The sequence below is a fragment of the Meles meles genome, chromosome 5, assembly GCF_922984935.1.
Source record: "Meles meles chromosome 5, mMelMel3.1 paternal haplotype, whole genome shotgun sequence".
Lineage (NCBI taxonomy): Eukaryota > Metazoa > Chordata > Mammalia > Carnivora > Mustelidae > Meles > Meles meles.
Window position 1 is genome coordinate 67,049,117 of NC_060070.1, and position 21,347 is coordinate 67,070,463.

Here is a 21,347-nt window from a genome sequence, read left to right on the forward strand (position 1 = left end):
AGTTGACTCTTAAATGATCATTCTGAGCTCAGCAATCCAGGCAGGTAAAAATGCACTTCCAAATGTCCTATGGCAGGAGGATGACATATTTGAGGTAACTTAACAAGACCAAGTGCATCACAGCAAGACCGAAGTGGATGTGATGGGGCATGGTATAAAATGAGGTTGGATATATGTCAGGACTTTGTAGGACAAAGGAGGCTGAGGAGTTTGACTTTATTCCAAGACAATTAGGAAGCCATGGATGAGTGTAAGGGGAAGATGATGTTATCAGATTTGCATATTGAAAAAACAACTTTTGGTGCAATATGCAGAATAGATTGGGAGGAGCAGGAATGTAAAGTTAGAGATAATTGTAATAGTCTAGGTGAGAAAAGATGGTAGCTTGGAGCAGGGAGGTGAGCAGATTTTTGAGATGTTTAGTAGGGAGAATTGACATGTGGTGAAGAATAGCATATAAGGGCCGAGGGAGAGGGAAATAGCAAGGATAAGTCCTAGATTTTCAGGCTGGCATAACTGGATGACTATGTTTATCACAGAACAAGGAAATTCCAGAAGGACCAGATTTGGGAGGAGAAGTTCATGTGCTCAACTTTGGTCCATTGCGTGTAAGTGTTCCTGAGATTTCAAAGCAAAAATGTCAAGTAGGCAGCTAGACACATGGGTCTGACACCAAGAGGAATGTCTGGGATGGAGATATAAACTTATAAGTCAAATAAAACTGTGGGCATGCATGAAGTTGCCCAGGAAGAGAAGTGAGAATTGAATAGAGCCTCTCGTCCAGCCTTGAGCAACTATAACATTTAATGTCTTGTTAGAAGAGGAGTCTGTGAGGGAGAAGGGGAAGCCATGAAGGTAAGAGGGAGATCCAGGAGCTTGTTGTGTCATGGAAGAGAGTAATTCAAGAGGGAGGGAATGGTTTTCAGATAAATCTTGCTGAAAAGGTAAGTGAAATGATGATTGGCAAAAGCCCACTGAATTTAGTCAAGTGACTATAATGAGAAATAGAAGCCAATTAGTTTGGCTATTATGTGGAGTTGGGAAATTGGAAAGGTTTTTTTTTTTTTTTTTAATTAAGGAGCAGATATTTAGATGGATCTTGAATGATAAACAAACTCTGAAAAAGCAGAACATTATATTGTTGGCTTGTGGTTCATCCAACTATGATCATTGAAATCAAGGGAAGGGAATTTTAGAAAAAAAATCATGATAATCATTAAAAACAATAATCACTAGGAATGATCTTAATAATAAAGCATAATTTGAAAATTGCACAAAGGACGAAACAGTCCAAGTCATGAAAATGTCTGTAAATTTTTCCAAAATACATCGATACCCTGTCTAATCACTTCCTATACTTAAATATACTTCAAGAATAAAGTTTAATGGAAATCACTGCCAAGAAAATTATTTGCTGGGAAGAAAATGATGGGCATATCAATTGAGAATGAATAAATATAATTAATAAGATAAAATATTGGCCAAGTCCCAATATTGCTGAATAATTTCTTGTTTTTTTGAGCATTGAATAATTTGAGAGAAGTGTTTTAATGTATTGTTTGTTTTCATGTGCTTCTGAACTTCCTGAATCTGGCCGGGAACAAGGACAAACCTGCCAAAATACTGCAAGAAAAGATGTTGCTGATCATGGGCAGGAAATACTCAAAGTCCCATGAGATAGCATGTTCTTAAGAGACTTCCACACCAAGTCTGCTGACTTCAGAAGAACCATCAGGCTATGACAATCCCTTCTGAAGTCTGCTCAGGGCTAGGAGGTATTTGGGAATTCTTCATTCACTTCTGTTTCAACATGGCACTTAAGATTCTTTTAATCTTCAATATTGTTCATTTTTTGTTTTTCAGAATGGAAACCGAGGACAAAAATGGACTTTGTAGGAAGTTAGTGATTGATTATATTATATCAATGTTATAGGATATTATTTTGCTATTAAAGCCAGTAACTTTTATCTCAATATAATAGGTAACATTTATTGAGCACTTTGTATGTGTTAGGTAATATTTGAAGTACTTTTCATGAACTTACTAATCCTTCTAATAGTTCCCTTAGATAAATATTTTTATCAATATCCTACCTCAGGGGTAGAGGTGTTAAGTTACTTTTCCATGATAACATGGCCCAATGAGTGTGAAGGCTGATTTGAAACCATGGTTTTTGTTTACTAATATGGTACCATCCCTGTTCAATTATGTCTTGATCTGAAGTGGGAGCCATAGTATATTTTTAAGGTAGGATGGGTATTATATAGTATTTAAAAACTGTATTACAAAGTAAAGAAATCAATAGTGTGAGAAGTTGTTTACTACCTGTATGACCTTGGTAAGTCCTAACCATTCTAGGCTTTTTGAGATCTTTTGTTTCATTAAGTAAAGATAATAATATCTGCTCTGTACACCTGACCAAATGACATCACATGAATAAAAGTACTCTGTCATTTACTTTGTAATGAATTTTTATTATTAAGAATATTATTGTTGTTGCTATATAAGTATTAAACATATATAAAAGATGTTATATAAATTCTATATTGTATTATACTTTTATTGTTTAAGTAGTAATAGTATTATTGATATTGCTATATAAATCTGGGTCAGTGTTAAAGTATATTCAAAGTGAGGAATATTATTCTTTGATATATAATTGAACATGTGTATTGAGAGTATTATAGGGGTGCCTGAGAGGCTTAATGGGTTAAAGCCTCTGCCTTTGGCTCAGGGCATGATCTCAGGGTCCTGGGATCGAGCCCCACATCGGGCTCTCTGCTCAGTGGGGAGCCTGCTTCCCTTCCTCTCCCTCTGTCTGCCTCTCTGCCTACTTGTGATCTCTGTCAAATAAATAAGTAAAAATCTTTATTAAAAAAGAGTATTATAGTCAAATACTCTTGGGAAGCATAGAGTTTTAACAAAATTAAACTTTAAAAAAATTGCAGTGTTATAGGGGCACCTGGGTGGCTCGTTATGTTAAGTTCTGCCTATGGCTCAGGTCATGATTTCAGGTGCTGGGATCAAGCCCTGTTTTGGGCTTTCTGCTCAGTAGGGAGTCTGCTTCTCCTCCCGCCCCCAAATAAATTTTAAAACAATCTTTAAAAACTTGCAGTGTTATGGACTAAATTGTGCCTCCCTCCCCTGCATATGTTGAAGCCCTAACTTCAGTACCTCAGAATGTGACTCTATTTGGAGATGGGGCCTTTAAAGCACAATCAATTTAAGAAGAAGGAGTGAGATGGCACCTAATCTAATCAGATGAGTACAGAGGAAAGACCATGTACGATGCAGCAAGTAGGCGGCCAAGGAGAGAGGCCTCAGAAGTAACCAAACATGCTGACGCTTCGATCTTGGACTTCCAACCTCAGAACTATGAGAAAAATTTTTTTTGCTGTTTAAGATGCCTAGTCTACAGTATTTTGTAATGACAGGGTGAAGAGGCTGCTTCTATTGGCAAGGAAAACTCTTCAGAATTTAGGGGTTCAGTGTCCCCAGCTTCATCAGGGGCTTCCCATATGTTTCCATTCCAATTTCCAGGATCCCATTCCTTCCTGATCAAAGCCCTCACTTTAATAATAGACATCCTGCAATGTTGGGAATCCAATTTGTTTTGTGATTCAACCACTAGCATGATGAGATCCTGGGCTTGGTTTTCAGGAATCTCAGCTCCACAGCTATAGGAAGTAGTCTATTTCAGAGAAGATATAGAAGCTTTGGTCATTTATGTGGTGCCTGAGCTTGAAATTTTAATCCCTGTGCTCTTCTTTTTATTTCCCCACTTTGTCCAGCAACATTGGGAGCAACAACCACTAGCAGCAGTCAATCTCATGATACCCGTTAGTTTGACAAAAATGCTCCAAGGAATCTTATATATGGTTATCCAGAAACTTGTCTCTTGTAAGTAGTTGATTAGGGATATCTACGGGTTGATTTTTCTCCTAATCTCTATTGCCACATCACAACATGCATTATCAGTGCTTTCTTTATTACTGGAAAGAGATTAATTAACATCTTTAAACCTAATCAAATTAGAGGTCCAACTACAGAAAACTGAGAACCAATTCAGAAAACTCATCCTTAAGATTCTGTTCCTCTGGCACTGGTCTTGGTACCTAAATCTGTATTAGTCAGTGTTCTGTTTCTCTGGAAAACCCTGACTAATACATGCAAGATTTTTCAGGTCCTTCAACATATTGATGTTTACTGTGAATATCCAAGAAGGTGAGATTGCACAGAATTTCCCAAACACATTTGTCCACAAAACATGATTTTTCAAGTGTCTTTTAAGATGACTGTTTTGAGGAAAATAACTGGCTATATATTGCTCTACATAGAGCGTGTGTGTGTGTGTGTGTGTGTGTGTGTGTGTATTACTTAGGTCAAAATCTTAGCACTCTAAGGAACTTAGAAGTCCTCTGACTTCCTTTATCAATACCATCACCTCTTAAATTCTTGTCTTGTATAACTAAATCTACACCTCTGGTTCTAATTTTTTTTTAAGGCTATGAATCAGCTGGATAATTGTTAATTTATTCCTCAAAAATAGTTTTGAGGAATATTACTCAGCCTTAAAAAAAAGATGAGATCTTGCCATTTGAGACAACGTGGATAGACCTAGAGAGTATTATGCTAAATGAAATAAATTAGAATGAGAAAGGAAAAAAGAAGAATGAAATGGACCACTTCCTTACACCATGCACAAAAATAGACTAAAAAATGGATGAAAGACCTAAATGTGAGACAGGAATCCATCAAAATCTTAGAGAAGAAAATAGCCAGCAACCTCTGTGACCTCGGCTGCAGTAACTTCTTGCTAGACTTGTCTCCAAAGGCAAGGGAAACAAAGGCAAAAATGAACTATTTGGACTTCATCAAGATAAAAAGCTTTTGCACAGCAAAGCAAACAGTCGACAAAACCAAAAGACAACCGACAGAATGGGAGAAGATATTTGCAAATGACATATCAGATAAAAGGCTAAAACAACCTGAGGGTTTTGAAGGGTCAGGGGTGGGAGGTTGGGGCAACCTGAGGGTTTTGAAGGGTCAGGGGTGGGAGGTTGGGGGAACAGGTGGTGGGTAATGGAGAGGGCACGTTTTGCATGGAGCACTGGGTGTTGTGCAAAAAGAATGAATACTGTTACGCTGAAAAAATAAATAAAATGAGAAAAAAAAAAAATAGAATCCAAAACATATAAAGAATTTATCAAACTCAACACCCAAAGAACAAACAATCCAATCAAGAAATGGGCAGAAGATATGAAAATGACATTTCTCCAAAGAAGACAACCAAATGGCCAACAGACAAATGAAAAAATGCTCAACATCACTCAGCATCAGGGAAATACAAATCAAAACCACAGTGAGATACCACCTCACACCAGTCAGAAATGTCTAAAATTAACAAGTCAGGAAAAAACAGATGCTGGAGAGAATGCGGAGATAAAGGAACCCTTCCACACTGTTGGTGGGAATGCAAGCTGGTGCAGCCACTCTGGAAAACAGTATGGAAGTTCCTCAAAAAGTTGAAAATAGAGCTACCCTATGACCCAGCAATCGCACTACTGGGTGTTTACCCCAAAGATACAAACACAGTGATTCAAAGGGTCACCTGCACCTCAATGTTTATAGCAGCAATGTCCACAATAGCCAAAGTATGGAAAGAACCCGATGTCCATTGATGGATGAATGGATAAGGATGTGGTATATCTACACAATGGACTATCACTCAGACATTAAAAAAAAAAAAAGAAGAAGAAATCTTGCCATTTACAATGATGTGAATAGAACTAGAGGGTATTATGCTAAGCGACATAAGTCAATCAGAGAAACCCAATTATCATATGATTTCACTCTTATGTGGAATTTAAGAAACAAAACAGAGGATCAAAATAAAACAAGACAAAATCAGAGAGGGAGACAAACCACAAGAGACTCTTAATCATAGGAAACAAAAAGGGTTGTTGGAGGGGAGGCAAGTGGGAGGATGGGGTAACTGGTGGTGGTCATTAAGGACTGTACATGATGTAATGAGCACTGGGTATTATATAAGACTGATGAATCACTGACCTCTACCTCTGAAACCAATAATCCATTATATGTTAATTTAAAAAATATATATCAGAGTGAAAAAATAAATTTGAGGATAATCAACAGAAAAAAAAATAAATAGAGGAGGGTTAAGAAGATGGCTCTGAGGTGACTTGAAGCAAAGTCTTGAATGAAATGTGGGAGGATCCATGAGGTTCTCTGGGAAGAGCCTTTCAGGCTCAGGGAACAGCAAGCATCCGGCAAGGAACATGAGTGGCATGTCCTAGAAATGGACAGGAGGTCAGCATACCGGAGCATAGGGAATGAAGGGAGAGCAGGAAAAGATAAAGGCCTAGAGTTGACATGCCAGGGGAAGCTCGGCCTGGGAGGAGTGGTAGACAGTTTAGGAACTCGGAGAAAAACAGGGAGACACAGAGGCTTTGAATGACAGAGCGATATGATCCAATGTTTTTGAAGGATCCCACTTGCTGCCCTGAGGGAGAGATTTATACATTTAATAGATCCCAAAGTGAATGTGCTTTTTCTATAATCCAGGTTGTATCTGGTGTTCTAGTCATGGCAAATCCAGTCAGTCATCATGGCCATGTCACTGGCCGCACTTCCTGTCTCCCCTGTCCCTGTGGGTGGTTTTAAGTCAGCAGGGGAATAAGCGCTCTCTTAGGGCCTGAGTGTGCAGGGCCTCTCTCTATATGAGTGCTAAACCACAATAAATATTCTCCTGGCTTCACAGAAAATGGATCATGGCACATGGCCACATGCCTATTTCATTCACACAAGTTGTCTCTCAAATTTATAAGCATATAAGACATAAATACATACATTTGGGGGAGAAGTATAATTTAGAGTATTTTACTTTATCTGTAAAATTAGTGGAACTGATCCTTGTAGGCTACACACTTGGAAGAAAGACCTTGCAGCATATTTACTTGACGTGAGGGCTATTCAGGAAGCAGATAAAATATAAAAATCAAGAAACATTGGCTACTGTAGAAACAGTCACAGAAAGTCACACTTATGTGACTGGAATTTACTAACACATGACAGGGATTGGACCTTCCTCTGATCTGTCCAATGAAAATGCTGCTCTGCTCTGTGCATACTCCTTTTGAGCTGGTTACACGGCCATCAGAACTCAACTTGGAGACCAAACTAAAGTGGAGGTATTTTATAAGCAGAGATAATTTGATGTTTTTTCTTTTAACTGAATAAGAATCATACAATGTTTGCCTTTTCCTAGTTTTCCAACACTCCTTTCATTCTCCATATTCCATGAAGATTATTGACAGGAGTTTAGCAAATATATCTGAAATAGGTGGGATTATAATTCACTAGACTCAGAAACTTGAATTTGCAGAATGGCCATCATTTTTGTTTGTTTGTTTGTTTTTACTTTCTTGAGCTTTCATTTCAACCCTCCACACAGACCCCTTTTAAAAACAAAGCTATACCTTTTTTTAGTTTGAATTAATTCTTTTTGACAAGAGGGAATTTTAAAAAAGGGCCCTGAGATTTTACTACATTCTCTTCATTACCATACTTTTACAAGACTTCTTCTCTTAATGTCTTGCCATGTCCTAGACCAGGGACTAGTCCTTTTTCTTTTTTGTTCTTTAAAAAGCATTTCTAAATCCCTTAAAAAATCCTCTTTCTTACTGCTTTCCATCACGCATTTATGTTTGCTTTTGGTTAGATAAAACTTTCTCTGTCTTTTATGCATGTTATTAATATTTTAAAAATACTAGAATTCGGGGCCCCTGCCTGGTTCAGTTGGTGGATGTGAGGCTCTTGATCTAGGGGTTGTGAGTAAGCACCCCACGTTGGGCATAGACATTACTTGAAGATTAAAAAAAACTTTAAAAAGATAAAATATTTGAATTCCTCAGAGAATTTTCTGTGTGCCTTCATTGGATTCTTTAGGTAAACCTCTCTACTCTTGCTTAGTGGAAATATTTTGTGATCTCAGTATAAAAGGATTTCTATGTTTCTTGTCTATAAATGCCATAACTTTGAGTGTTTGTCTTGGCCATTATTAAGAAAATGGTGTCTGAATGAATGGAATGGATACACATTATAATAAATTTGTCTTTTAGAGTTTTATGTCCTTATCAAGTCATATATCTGATTTTGATGGCAACAATATATCTCACTTTTTGAAATTAAAGTCCAGCAATGCTCAGCATTCCATTTTCTGTGACTCACACTCCACCATTTTCTCTTGTGGTAATTAAACCAAGAGAAGTATTTCTTCATGTCCAAACCCAATTACACGATTTTAATCTATTTGAATGTGAGAACTGGAATTGAAAAACTGATATATATATATATATATATGTATATATATATATATATATATATATAGGAATACTTTTTTGGGAGATGATAAATATATAAATGAAGTTCATTCTCAATCAAGTTCTATCGATTGAGTACTTATTGTGACCCTATTGTACTCATGTATTACTATCAACAGTGACTTTTTTATGCTGCCAGGTGACACCAGGAGGGCAATTTCTTTTAGTGTCAATTATTTAGTTTTCCATATCTGATATTTTGCTGTTTATGGCTATACACTTACAAGTGTAATTGTAACAGATGGATGGATTTTTGCACAGTATAGAATTCTTTTATACCGAGTACAAACTTGGTGTTGTGTATTGCTTGTTACTTCAGCCACTCAAGATTCTACTACCTGTATTTCTCCAGGACTTCCCTGCTTTTTCAGTCCATAAGACACAGAAAATAACATTAGATTCCCACTGGGTTAAATGTATCTGGTTGTGCTAGTCCAGAGTCTTTCAGACTAGACTGTAAGCCCCAAGCTTACCTGGCCACCCTGAGGCAGAAGGGGACCAACCTCTCAGAACATTAAAAAACTATTTATAGCACATTGGTTGGGTAACTCCAATCTATATAGTATACAATCTATACTATCTCTATTCCATCTATCCTCCAATTTATCCTCCAATCTAAGACAACACTACCTGGAAAGAACCTTCAAACATGGCTCACCATAGGTTTGATAGATTAGATTACACACTACTTGAGGTCAGCATCCCTCATAGAATTTAGAGAATCATACTACTCAGTATCAAGAGTTGGGTAGTGGGGGGGCACCTGGGTGGCTCGGTGGGTTAAGGCCTCTGCCTTCAGCTCAGGTCATGATCTCAGGGTCCTGGGATCTAGCCCTGCATCGGGCTCTCTGCTCAACGTGGAGCCTGCTTCCCTTCCTCTCTCTCTGCCTGCTTGTGATCTCTGTCTGTCAAGTAAATGAACAAAATCTTTAAAAAAAAAAAAAAAGAGTTGGGTAGTGGGGATATAGGTTATGGAAACTTAAAGTAGAAGAAGGAGACCACCATTTGAAGCAAATGCTATTATTTCTCTGGACTGACATGGGAATGACCAAGAAAAACACAAGCTCTTGCTCACCTTTAGCTTTCTCATCATAGGATTCAATAGAACATTTCTCTCTCTCTCTCTCTTTTTTTCCATTATAGTTTCAAACTGGTCAGGATTTTCTCTCTATACCCCAGGAGTCAAGGGAAAAAGACTAACACTGTCCTGTTTTACAAACATCTAAAGTAGCTGTTCTCAATCAGATATTCTAATTTAATTGGTCTGGAGTGAATCTGGGCATAGGTGTTTTTAAAAAGATTCCCAGAGACTTCAATGGGGAGACATTGTTGAAAACAGCTGATGAATATCCCACTCTGAAACTGAACACACATGTGAAAGGATATACCCCAAAGCACAGTTGCTTAGCAAAATAGAGATGAGACATGAGGCAAAAGAAAATCATACAGAAGGCAAATATTTATAATATGTATCATCTTTGGGTATTTCTGAATTGTGTCTTGTTGGCATTTGGGCACTTCAGATGGAAGAATGTATTATCACTACTCTGAGTTAGGAGAGAGTTTATGAAACAAATCAACTTGTAGTACGTCTTGAAAAGAAAAAGGTAGTGAAAACATAGAGTATGAATTCATAGATTGGCAAAAAGAAGGATTAGAGTGGCAAATGGAGAAATAGTGGTGGAGTGGGATGTTTGGTGAGAAAGAACTTGGGGCTGGGGTTGGATTAGAGGAATAGGAGATAAAGACTCTTGGCCCTCCAGTGAGAAGCTTGGCTGCTGGGCAAAAATTAGAGCACTCTGTGTATGGCCTGATTCAGACCCAGAACTGTAACTGGTACATTTTTTTTCTTGAATTGGGCAATCAGAGCTGAGGAAGGACTTTATCAACAACAGTCTGTACTCACACTCAAAGCAAAAGTAATAATAAAAATAATAAAATGGATTACCTTTGAAATTATTTACTGACAAGATTAAAAGCATAATAAAATACAGGTATGTTTCATCTAATTCTCATGTCCTTTATGCCATGGGCCATGGCACCAGCTTGATGGCTCCAGGGAGGCAGGGGCCAATAGGATTGACTGGCCATTGGCCCACTGAGTTCGAGGGCTGAGCCCAGAAACACCTCCTGTGGTGGTTGTGGTGCCAAGAAATTTAAAAAAAGATATAGGTATATGTTTCATATTGTTTAGTATATGGAAGTTGCAATTCAAGTTTTGAAGAAAAATACAAGTAATGATATAAAATCTGACTATTATATAGCATCTGTGAAGTCATATTATATCCCTATAATCTCTTCAACTAGAAGCACAAATTCTCCAAATTCCTAAATAAGGAAGCTTAGGTTTGTAATATGCCTTTAGTAATAACTCACCACCAATTTTATTGAAGATTCATTTCTGGGTCTTTTCTAAAATTTTCAGCATTGTTTTTTTCTCCAAACCTTGATGCTCTATACATGATCAGTTTTTCTCATAGCTATGTAAAGGGACTCATGCTACCCTGCCAATGGAAGGATGTTTTCCTTGATGATATTGCTATGGTACAAAAAGAAAAGTTATTTCTGGGTCATTCAGGGCTAATGGTAATACAGGACTGAGTTAGTTTAAAAGTTTCATTTTGTCTTAGACTATCCCATGGGGCCTACACAATCACAAGCCATCACCGTGTATATCACCAAGAGCGACATTTTGGAAAGACAGATGGTTCCAGGGGAATTATATGCCTCTGGTTGGCAGAATATTTGTATCTCCAACCAAATAGCTGAAAGTGACTTCTGAGCACTAGAGATAAAAATAAGAAAGAGAGAAAAGACACGCACAAAGAAGTAAATGTTTAGAATTTAAGTCTCCGAGGGTAAGTGTTCTGCCTCAATGTGACAAATATATGTCATGAATTTAAAATATTCCATAAATATTTTGTTATTTTATTTTATCCAAGTGTACTTTTCCCCCACTTGGGAATATGCCCTATATAAAGATGCATAAAATGTTCACTTTGGCAAACTCATTTCCATTCATTACTTGTTTTTCGGTATTCGGAAAATCTACAACAGTGTCAATATAACATTCTGATTATGTTTTTCAACTTCCCCATTCATTTACTTGGCTTTAAACAAAAATAATATTCAAAAGATGGCCCCAAAGAAAATATGCTCGGTACCAGGGTCATCAAGTGAACAATTGCATCTTTCTCTGAAATGGGAGCTGGGGAAATGGACCAAATTGCAGGAGGTAGAAGCACATGTTTGTAGTCTTCTCTTTTCTCCATATTTAATAGCATGGAACCATTTATTTATTGACTGCTTGAAATAAATTCAAATAGAAGAACTTTGTAAAGGCTGTAGTCTCTGGTAAGACCTACCTGGTGCCAATCTTTTTTGTTATTTATGAGAGAGCCCAGAGAGTTTGAATGCCTACTTTCCTTTCTTTCTTTCTTTCTCTTTCTTTCTTTCTTTCTTTCTTTCTTTCTTTCTTTCTTTCTTTCTATCTTTCTTTCTCTTTCTTTCTTTCTTTCTTTCTCTCTCTCTTTCTTTCTTTCTCTCTCTCTTCCTCCTTTCTCCCTCCCTTTCATCCTTCCTTCCTTTCTTTCCTCCTTCTTCCTTCCTCCCTCCCTTTCTTTCTTTCTCTCATCCAGGAGTTTGTGTTGTTGAGAGCTAAAGCCCTTTTGTCTAGAAAAGAAGCTGGACAATAATCACAAGCTCATGGTTCTCCTAGGACTGAATTGGAACCCCATCCAGCCTTGCATTTAAGTGGAATTCAGTGTGGTAGAAAATGAAGAACCCATGTTTTCTGAAGAGTTTTACCTGTGTCTCACTGTTTCTAGATGAGCAAGAATATTTCAATGATCCCACTGTTTTGTTCCCTGTAAGTAACTGATACAGGAGTGTAGGCTGGGTATGCGGAGGACTGAAGAAGACCTACTCCTAAGGGTACTTATTGCTTCTACCATTTACTTAACTTTTCTTTTTCCATGTTTTATATGATCTTATAGTTTTAAAATAATAGCTTTATTGAGACATAACTTACATACCATTTAATTTGCCATCTAAGGTGTATAATTCCATGATTTTTAGTGTATTCACAGATTTGTGCAACTGTCACAAGTCAACTTTAGAACATTTTCATCACCTCAAAAAGAAACCCCATACCTTTTAGTTTTCACCTTCCTAGGCCCACATTCTACCCTCCTTGGGCAGGAGCTGCTTGTTTGCTTTCTGTGTCTTAGATTTCCCTATTCTGGACATTTCATATAAATGTGATCATACAAACTGTGGTCTTTTGTTCATTTGGCTCTTAATCTGTTTTGCATTGTAATATTTGTGGTTGTGACATCTTGCATTGTGCTTTGAAAACTCGCAATGTGGCCCTACCCGTTCTCCTCGCATAGTTTGTGCTCTCCTTGAGTCAGAGACACCCTGCGGAGTATGATCCATACAGCACACCCTCAATTAGTGTTTGTGAATTTTGAACCATTTTTCTTGTTTTCACTCTTAATGCCAAGAGAAGTTGTCTGCAGTATCTCTCTAGAGAAGGTCACAGTTTTTTGCTCCCATGTTATGGAGTAGTCTAATCTCTCTCCCCTCTGACAATGTGTTCAACACATACAGTACATGCACAGCGCATTTCCTGCCCTGAGTCTTTCTATACCCATCTCCGTCTGTCCTATCTCTCTCCTGCCCAATTTCCAGAAATGTGTTGTAGTAGCCTACCTGTTCGGTTTGAGAGTAACATTGAACTTTAGGTCTTCTGGGCACTGGTGTACTGGCAATGGGATGGATTGCCCCACAGAATTCCCACTGATTGTCCACTCTTCCTTGTGTGATTTACAGAAGAGACTTTCTCCCCCGGGGATTAGCTTTTTGAAACTATGGAAAATCAGATCATTTGCTTATTTATTTACTTAAATTTCTGGGAGAGTTCTAAGAGCAAAAGATTCACCAGTTTTGGTGGTGGAACATAACTCTGTTTGCTACGTATCTATATTGCATTACAACCTCTAAACTAACATATGAGGACAAATTGCTCTCCAGCTAGAAATATATATATGTATATATTCGTCAAAGTATGGAGATACAGAGACACATGCAAGAGAAGGATTGTTATTATTATTATTATTATTATTATTATTATTATTATTATTTTGCCTTCCTTTTGAGGAAGACTCTGCTGTTCAGTACAAAATTTTCCATGTCTCACACATATTGAAAAGTAAGGATGTGAAGTTATTGCTTTCTGATTGCTTCTTAACACTTCGGATCTCAAAAAACTATTTACATTTACTGTTTACATACTAAAATTAACTAGGCTTCACTTTTATAGAATTGACTTAAATTCCAAATCAGAATAAATTCTGGAGGAAAACTGTCTTGTTCTTCATCTTTTGTGGTAAAGAAACTTAGATGGAAATTTTTTTTTCTCTTTCTGCTTAGAGGTAAAAAGGTTTTTTGGGGAAATTTTGAAGTACTGGTTTTTGTTAGCCCAAATTTCTGGTTAGCAAGCTTGGGAAAATGGACTGATCCGTCCGGGGATGGTAGATTAGTCACCCTCTGAAATTCATTTGCATTTGTTTATGCCTGTACCATTGATCAACATAAGATGCCCCCTAGGCTATTATTAACATTTAAATCATAAAATTGTTTGTTAAGACAAGGGAAGATGGAAGAGAAAAATGTTTCTATCCTCAGTATGCTTTCTTTCTCATTCCAACCTATGACAGGAGAATGGGTGGATAAAGAGAGAAAAGTACATAAGTCACATAGAAACAACAAGTCCCTTTTCTAGTTGGCATGCGAAGGCACTCTTTCCCTCAGAATCTGGCGGAGGCTTCCTGCAGTTTGGGAGGTGATTGGCACATTTATGTGCCAATGGGAATAACAGCTGGCTTCTCAGTATTCTTCCGAAGCAGCTGCTGCGTCCACCTTGGCGCTGGTTTGCACACAGCTTCAATTGCTGACATTCTCAAACGGTCGCCGAGTGTCTCCCATAACAGTACTTCCTTTTTTTACGCTTTTTATGCTAAGCAAAATATCTGCATCTTTAATCCTTGGTCAAAGGAGGGGCAACAAAAATTCAGTTTAGGATGAAATGTGTTCTTAGCCAACTTTGTGTCGATGTTTCTGTAATTGATCACGGATGTGTTGGACGGGAAAAGAGACAGACACTGGATTCCCACATCTACCAGTATTATGATATATCCCTTTTGGAAAAGCTTCAGGACAGAATCAAAGTGGAATAAAAGAAGGGGACTGAGCAAAGGAAAAAAGCAGATAGCATACGGGAATATTTAAAAGTCATTAAAAAAAGAATTAGAGGGGCGTCAGAGTGGTTCAGTCGGTTAGGTGTCTGCCTTTGGCTCAGGTCATGAACCCAGGAACCTGGGAACGAGTCCCGCACCCAGCTCCCTGCTCAGCGGGGTGTGTGCTTCACCTTCTGACCCTTCCTCCTCCTCTTGTGCTTTCTCTCTCTCTCTCTCTCTCTCTCTCTCAAATAAATAAACTCTTAAAAAAAAATCTAGAGTACAAAAGTGTGAGTAGCCTCTCGTGGTAGGCATGGAAAGGAATACTCTTATAGGAGTAGATGCAAAAGAAAGCCACAGAATGTTCAGAATGGTGTAGAGAACAAGAATATTCCCAATGCACAGAGGTTATAACTTCAGTTACCCAGAGCCACAATCCCAACACGGAAAACTTCTCTTTTGACAAAGACACACTTCGGTAGGTTCTGCTGGTGCTATGGAATAACAGAGTAACTTTCATGGTAAAAAATACCCCTGTCAGAAGGAAGAAATCACAGCCCGGCAGGAGGTGTCAAACCCAGCCAAGAAGAAAAATTCGGGTATCATGGGCAAGCATTCTGAGGATGGGTGATCCAAAAAAACTCACATGGCTCAGAGCTTAATAATCACGCGAAGATGGCATGAGTTATAAAATACACTGACTGTGTAGTGTGGCATCTGAGGCTCGGTCACATGGTCATCTCAGTGTCACCCGGTGAGGGGGAGTGCAGAGAGGCCGGGGATTGATGTGGGCAAGGACACACAGTAAGCACGACGCCCAACAGTCACTGCCCATATGACAAGTGGAGCTGTCCTGGGAAAAGGGTGAGAGTTTCAGAAATTCCTTTTACTCTTCAGGGTTGACTTTTCTTTTTTCTTTTCTTTTTTTTTTTTTTTCTGCTTTTCTTTTCCTCCAACTCTTTGCCTTTAGCCTCCCCTGGAGACCCAACATCCTACTGATGGAAATCAAGAGTTCCTTATGTGCCTGGGGATGTCAACTGATGTCCCCAGCCCAAAGTCAGTCAGGCACGGAGCTATTTGTCTCAACACCCAGCGACCCAGTGCCTTACAGAAGCAAGCACCTGGGTGGTTCAGTCCTTAGCGTCTGTCTTCGGCTCAGGTCATGATCTCAGGGTCCTGGGATCGAGCCCCACATCAGGCTCCCTGCTCAGTGGAGAGCCAACTTCTCCCTCTCCCTTTGCTGCTCCCCCTGCTTGTGCTCTCTCTCTCAAATAAATAAATAAAGTCTTAAAAAAAAAAAAGTAAGACAAACTGGGCTACTAGCTCAGAAGCTTTTGTCTTTGTTTTGTTTTGTAAATCCCCTTAGATACCAAAACACATTAGTACCAGGACAGCACTGTTAGTACAAGTATATGAAATCAAGGCACAAAAAAGAATTTCCTGACTCATTCTCTGTATGTGTAGTTTCTATTTTCTCCTGTTTCTGAGAAGAGGATGGTATAGCAGAGGAGAGAAGTAAACCTATTCTCCTTTTCCTGTTTCAGAGCTGGAAAGCTAGGTCGGACTGTGAAATAAAAGGCTACCCCACAAAAAGATCCCGTATCTCTGAGGCATTAGCTACTGCTCTAAGACTCTCTAAGAAGTGTCTAATACAACAGATCTATTGCCCAGCTCAAGTAGAGTGGGAGGAGCACTGGAACTATCATCTCCAGAGTGTGCCCTGCTCATTCGACCCAGCTCTCTTGCAAGTGCTAGAATGAAGCCAGAGTGGCCAGTCATCAGCCTGGAGCTGAACCCCAGCAGAGAGAGAAGGGTGGAGAGAAAGTGTGGTGGTGATGGGTAGTTTGGAGAAAAAAGAGATCATGGAGAATTTCTGGAGTGTTTTTTTTCCATCTCCTGGAAATGAAATAAAATTACCCCCTCCCCTCCATTGTCTGGAACCAGAGCCACTCTCAAGGCTTTGATTTGCTAAAGCACAACAAAAATTTCCTCCAAAGGGAGAACATAGATCCTTGTGCATTTTAGATGCCCTAGTCCTACAAGATTCCCTTATCCAGTTGAAATATAATACGATTCACAGTTGTGAGGCTATGTTCGGCAATTGATTTTTATACTTAATAGAACACCTTTACTAACAAAATCTTTTATGACCACCTTTATAAGCTAAGCCATAATTAAGCCTTCTGATAGAGAATAGTGGTGTTTATCTTAAATCACAGAAACATGGAATTTCCCCCAAATATATGGTATATTAATCCTTAAGGCTTAGAACAATGAATACATGTCACTCTACATTTGTCAAAAACCCATAGAATGGACACCACCAAGAGTAAATTCCAACGTAAACTATAGATTTGGGGTGATAATGATTTGTGAATATAAGTTCATTCATTACAACAAATGTAACCACCCTTGTGCAAGATGTCAACAGTGGGTAAAGCTGAGAGTTGGGAGGTAGGGTAAATGGGAACTCACTATGCTTTCTGATCAGTTTTGCTGGGAACTTAAAACTTTTCTGAAAAGTATAGTCCATTTTTACTCATTTACTTTTAAACATTTATTTATTTATTAAACATTTTATTTATTTATCTGAGAGAGAGAGAGAGAGAGAGAGAGACTGTGGGAGAGGGGGAAAGGGAAAGGGGAGGGAGAGAGAGAGAGCTAAGCAGGGGCTCAGTCTCATGATCCTGAGATCATGACTCAAGCCAAAATCAAGAGTGGATGCTTCACCGATCAAGCCACGTAGGTGCCCCCCCAAATAAAGTCTATTTCTAAAAAATAACAACAACAAAACACTTAATGAGGCAATAGTGTCTATCCTTCATGCTGCACGGAAATTTTCTTCCCTATCCATTCCTTTTTTTCTTTCCCTTTCTTGGGATCTTAGCTGTATGGTTCAAGCTGAAAATACTTTTGTGGCACAGTTCTCTAGATATTTTATGAGAAAGTGGATTTCAATCCACATGAGCTAAATAATTTCCCATGGTATCAATGATTTGAGATAGTCTAGATTTGTCCAGTAAAACTTGTGTGTGTCAGGGAAACTCACTCAATTTCATTGAGGTGCATATTTGGGTCTGGACCCTTTCTCAGAGGGTTGTGAGGCTTCATGATTTTGTATGGATACATAACTTGGAGATTTATGAATCTAAATGATATCCTAGGGACCCTATAAAATGTCCCAGTTAGTAGTTTAGAAAGAGGAATATTTTAACATTAATTTTCAAGTCAACTAAAATTGTTACATAAAAGAGTCCTTCACATTAAGAACTATGATTGACGGTGTAATTCAGAGGCTCACACCAGATTTCCAGTAAGCAAGTTTTTATGAGTACAAGCAAACTAAATTAACAACTCTATTTTCAGAAACCATTTGATATCTGGGAGCTATGTCTCCTATATTTGATGAGCTTATAGCTGTCTGAAAATAAGATCAGACAGAGCAGGAGGGCTGGGGGAGGAGGGAGAAAGTGAGAGGAAGAAGGTGGAGGGGAGGGAGGATGAGAAGGTGAAGAGACTCCAAAGAAAATGGTTAGTGAATGAGCCAATCATAATCCAGCTGTTCCAAGCCAACCAAAGCATCTGGTTTCTTTAATTTAGTACACTTCATACTAAAAGGCCAGTTTGTTTACACTGTATATTTTGAGTTATTTGAAATCTTCCTTCCAAACCATTGGGTTTGCAACTTCAGGGGAGGCTTTTCAAATGTGGCTGGAAAGTATCCCCACATCAGTATCATGTGGTATGAATGATATGGTAAAAAGGGAGAGAAATTAGAGACATTTTGTGTTAGCATGCCATTTCAGACTATTTTATTATGCCTTTTATTAAGTCTATTATGCCCTCCAATTCAACTTCTAAGCCATGCAAATTAAGCCATATTTTCTATACAGGTAGATGTATACAAGTGGACCTGTGTATCTCTCCACTGGTAACAAGACATATCTCTCCACTGGTAACCCTATACTGTGTTCCAGAAATACTACTTACATTTTAACCAAAACACTAACTGAAAATAAACAAAGGTATCAAATCCAAGAAGCACTTATGTGGAACCTTTCTGGAGGGACTGTTCAGGTTTTGTCCTGAATCCACAGACTGTTTCTTCACAGACCTCTCTCACTGAGCTCATTATTGGTAGGGTTTCAGTTTTCACTTTTAAGTGGGGATATCCCAATATTATTCCCCAAGCTACTGTTCTCATATGAACTCCAGTCCTAGATTTCCAACTTTTTCAAAACACTTCCATTTCGCTGCCCCATTCTCACCTGGATGTCCAAGACAGAACTCAACATTTTTACCTAAACAAATCACTCTTTAATCTTCATATTTATGTAATTGATGCCATACTTTTTCTGGTCAAAAGAGTTGGTAGTTAATTTCATCTACCTCTTCTCATCCCCTATAGTCCCAGTTGGAGAAGACAAGCCTTTTACCATTTGCTTTATGATATCTTTTACATTTGTCCCTTATACCCACCCCCATTACTCTCTCTTCACTTGATACCTGAATTATACAATAATTTTCTACTTGATTTTTCAGTATGTGAGACTGAAAATATATACCTGAAGGCAAAGACAAGAAAAACTCCTGAATATCAGAAATAAATAGAAGATGCTCAACTCTATCTAGGAGAGACATGCAATTTGAAACCATTCACAAGAAAACTAATTCATACCCAAGGCAACTGGCAAGCCATTAAATTCACAATGCTATGGTGAGACAGGTTCTTACCCATTTATCTTTTTTGCAATCCAGGCTAACTGCATGACTGTCCCTGAGCTGACCATCACAGCCTTTCCAGTGCCTGGTAATATTTGGATATCTCGCCACCTTCTCCAGGTCATTAGGTGATCAGGTTATTAATCTTTGACTTTTAAGTTCAGATAGGATAAAAGAAGTTCAGACAGAGGAAAGCTTGCTCTCATTTTTCGAGTCTCTCCATCTGGGATTCTTTGACATCATCAAGAGCCGTAACTGCAGCAACTTACGGACCAAAAGCAACAGCATTGCCCAGTGGGAAATGCAGCTGAAAAACAGGAGGTGAGAGCTAGTGGTAAGGGGCTGGTCATAAACACTTAAGAGCTCAGAGTGACACATTTGTGGCCTGTGTAATTCCCACTGACGTCAATTCCATGTTATGGATACTTTAGGACCCAGGAAAGAACTGTACATTTCTCCACAAGTCAGAGTTACTCTCTCAAATCTGTAAATTAGTGGGTCTCAGAGTGTGATACTTGGACCAACAATATTGGCAGCAACTATAAAATTGCTAGAAACATAGATTCATGGGCCTACTCTGACCAACTACAGAATCACGGTCTCTGAGATTAAAACACAATAAACTAGTTTAACAAGCTCTCCAGATGATTCTTATTCATGCTACAGTTTGAGGACCACTGCTCTACTGTATGAGGATGATACTTAGATATAAGTAAAAAAACAGACACACAAATAGGAGATAAGTATGGGATACAGGGTAATTTGAGTAGAGGGTCTGATCTCTTTTTATACTTGCAATGTGTGGCACAGAATCAATTTCAGTAAACATCGTTGTTTAAGTAACTGAAAGGTCTTATATAGGTTGATGCCAAAATTAAAAATATTCCACAAAGCAAATGTCTTGGGTTTCTTTGCTTATTTGTTTTTGAGACACTCCTTGAAGTCTAGAAAATAGGACACCAATCTGAGAGGTAAAGCTTTCTAGGATAGAGAATCAGTTGTGATGTACAGAGAAAAGCCCCAAAGTGCTCTTCTTTCTCCTGTTTTCAGAATGTTAGTAGATATGCTGATAATAACCACCTCTCCCTTGAAACAAGGCTTACAAGACTAGTTTATTTTTTAATCACTTAGTTGTCCCTGAGGCCATTCTATCTCTTTTCCATTTGTCTAACTGGTTATCAGATTGTGAAAATATTCCTCTTCCTCTTTGTTGAATTTCTTTCATTGGGTACTTTCTCTAATATGACTTTAGTTTAAGCATCCATTCTTGTCTGAGGTCACATCTATTTGGCAGCTCTCTCTTTTTCCATGTGTGACTCTATCCATTACAAACAGGTTACATTAACTTCCCTGAAATTATGACTCTGGTCATTGTTACATTTAAGACCCTTCAGTGGTTTTATATCATGCTCAAAATGAAACAGAGGCCTTTTCATTATCTGACTCTGCCTAATTCTCCAGCCTTATTGCTTGCCTGGTTTACTGTACCTACCTTACCAACTTACTTGTCATCTGCAAACAGTGTGCCTTTCTTCTCTTTCATTGTGCTGGGATATTCCTACCCACTTTCACCTTGTGGCTAATTCATAACTATACTCTAAGGCTCAGTTCAAATTTCTCTTCCTGAGAAGACTTTCTCAGACCACCCACCCCCATTTTGCAGCAGGTCCCCCTCCTCTGTGTAGCACCCCATCCTAATGTTCATCACATCTGGCTTCTCTTTCTCCTTAGAGCTTCTCAAGGACAGAAGCCATTTCTTAATGTATGTAAACATGACACTTGGCTCTTTTCTTGCGTACACAGCAGCTGCTCAATACGTGCTGATTCAGCAAAGAGAAGAATGAATCAATATGTATAGAAAGTTGTCCTTCCAAAAGTTGCTCCTGAGGATAGAGTTGAGAAAGATCTTCATGTTTATTGAACAAAAATGGCTCATGAGCACAGATAAGACAGTTCACATCAAACTGACTCCAAGTCTTCCCAC

At 38.4% G+C, this 21,347-nt stretch overlaps 1 protein-coding gene across 3 annotated transcripts in view; it reads right to left on the bottom strand.

The window, feature by feature from the left end:
• PDE7B (phosphodiesterase 7B) overlaps positions 1–21,347 on the bottom strand; it is a 324,027-nt gene that overhangs the window by 83,291 nt on the left and 219,389 nt on the right. The window lies entirely within an intron of this gene.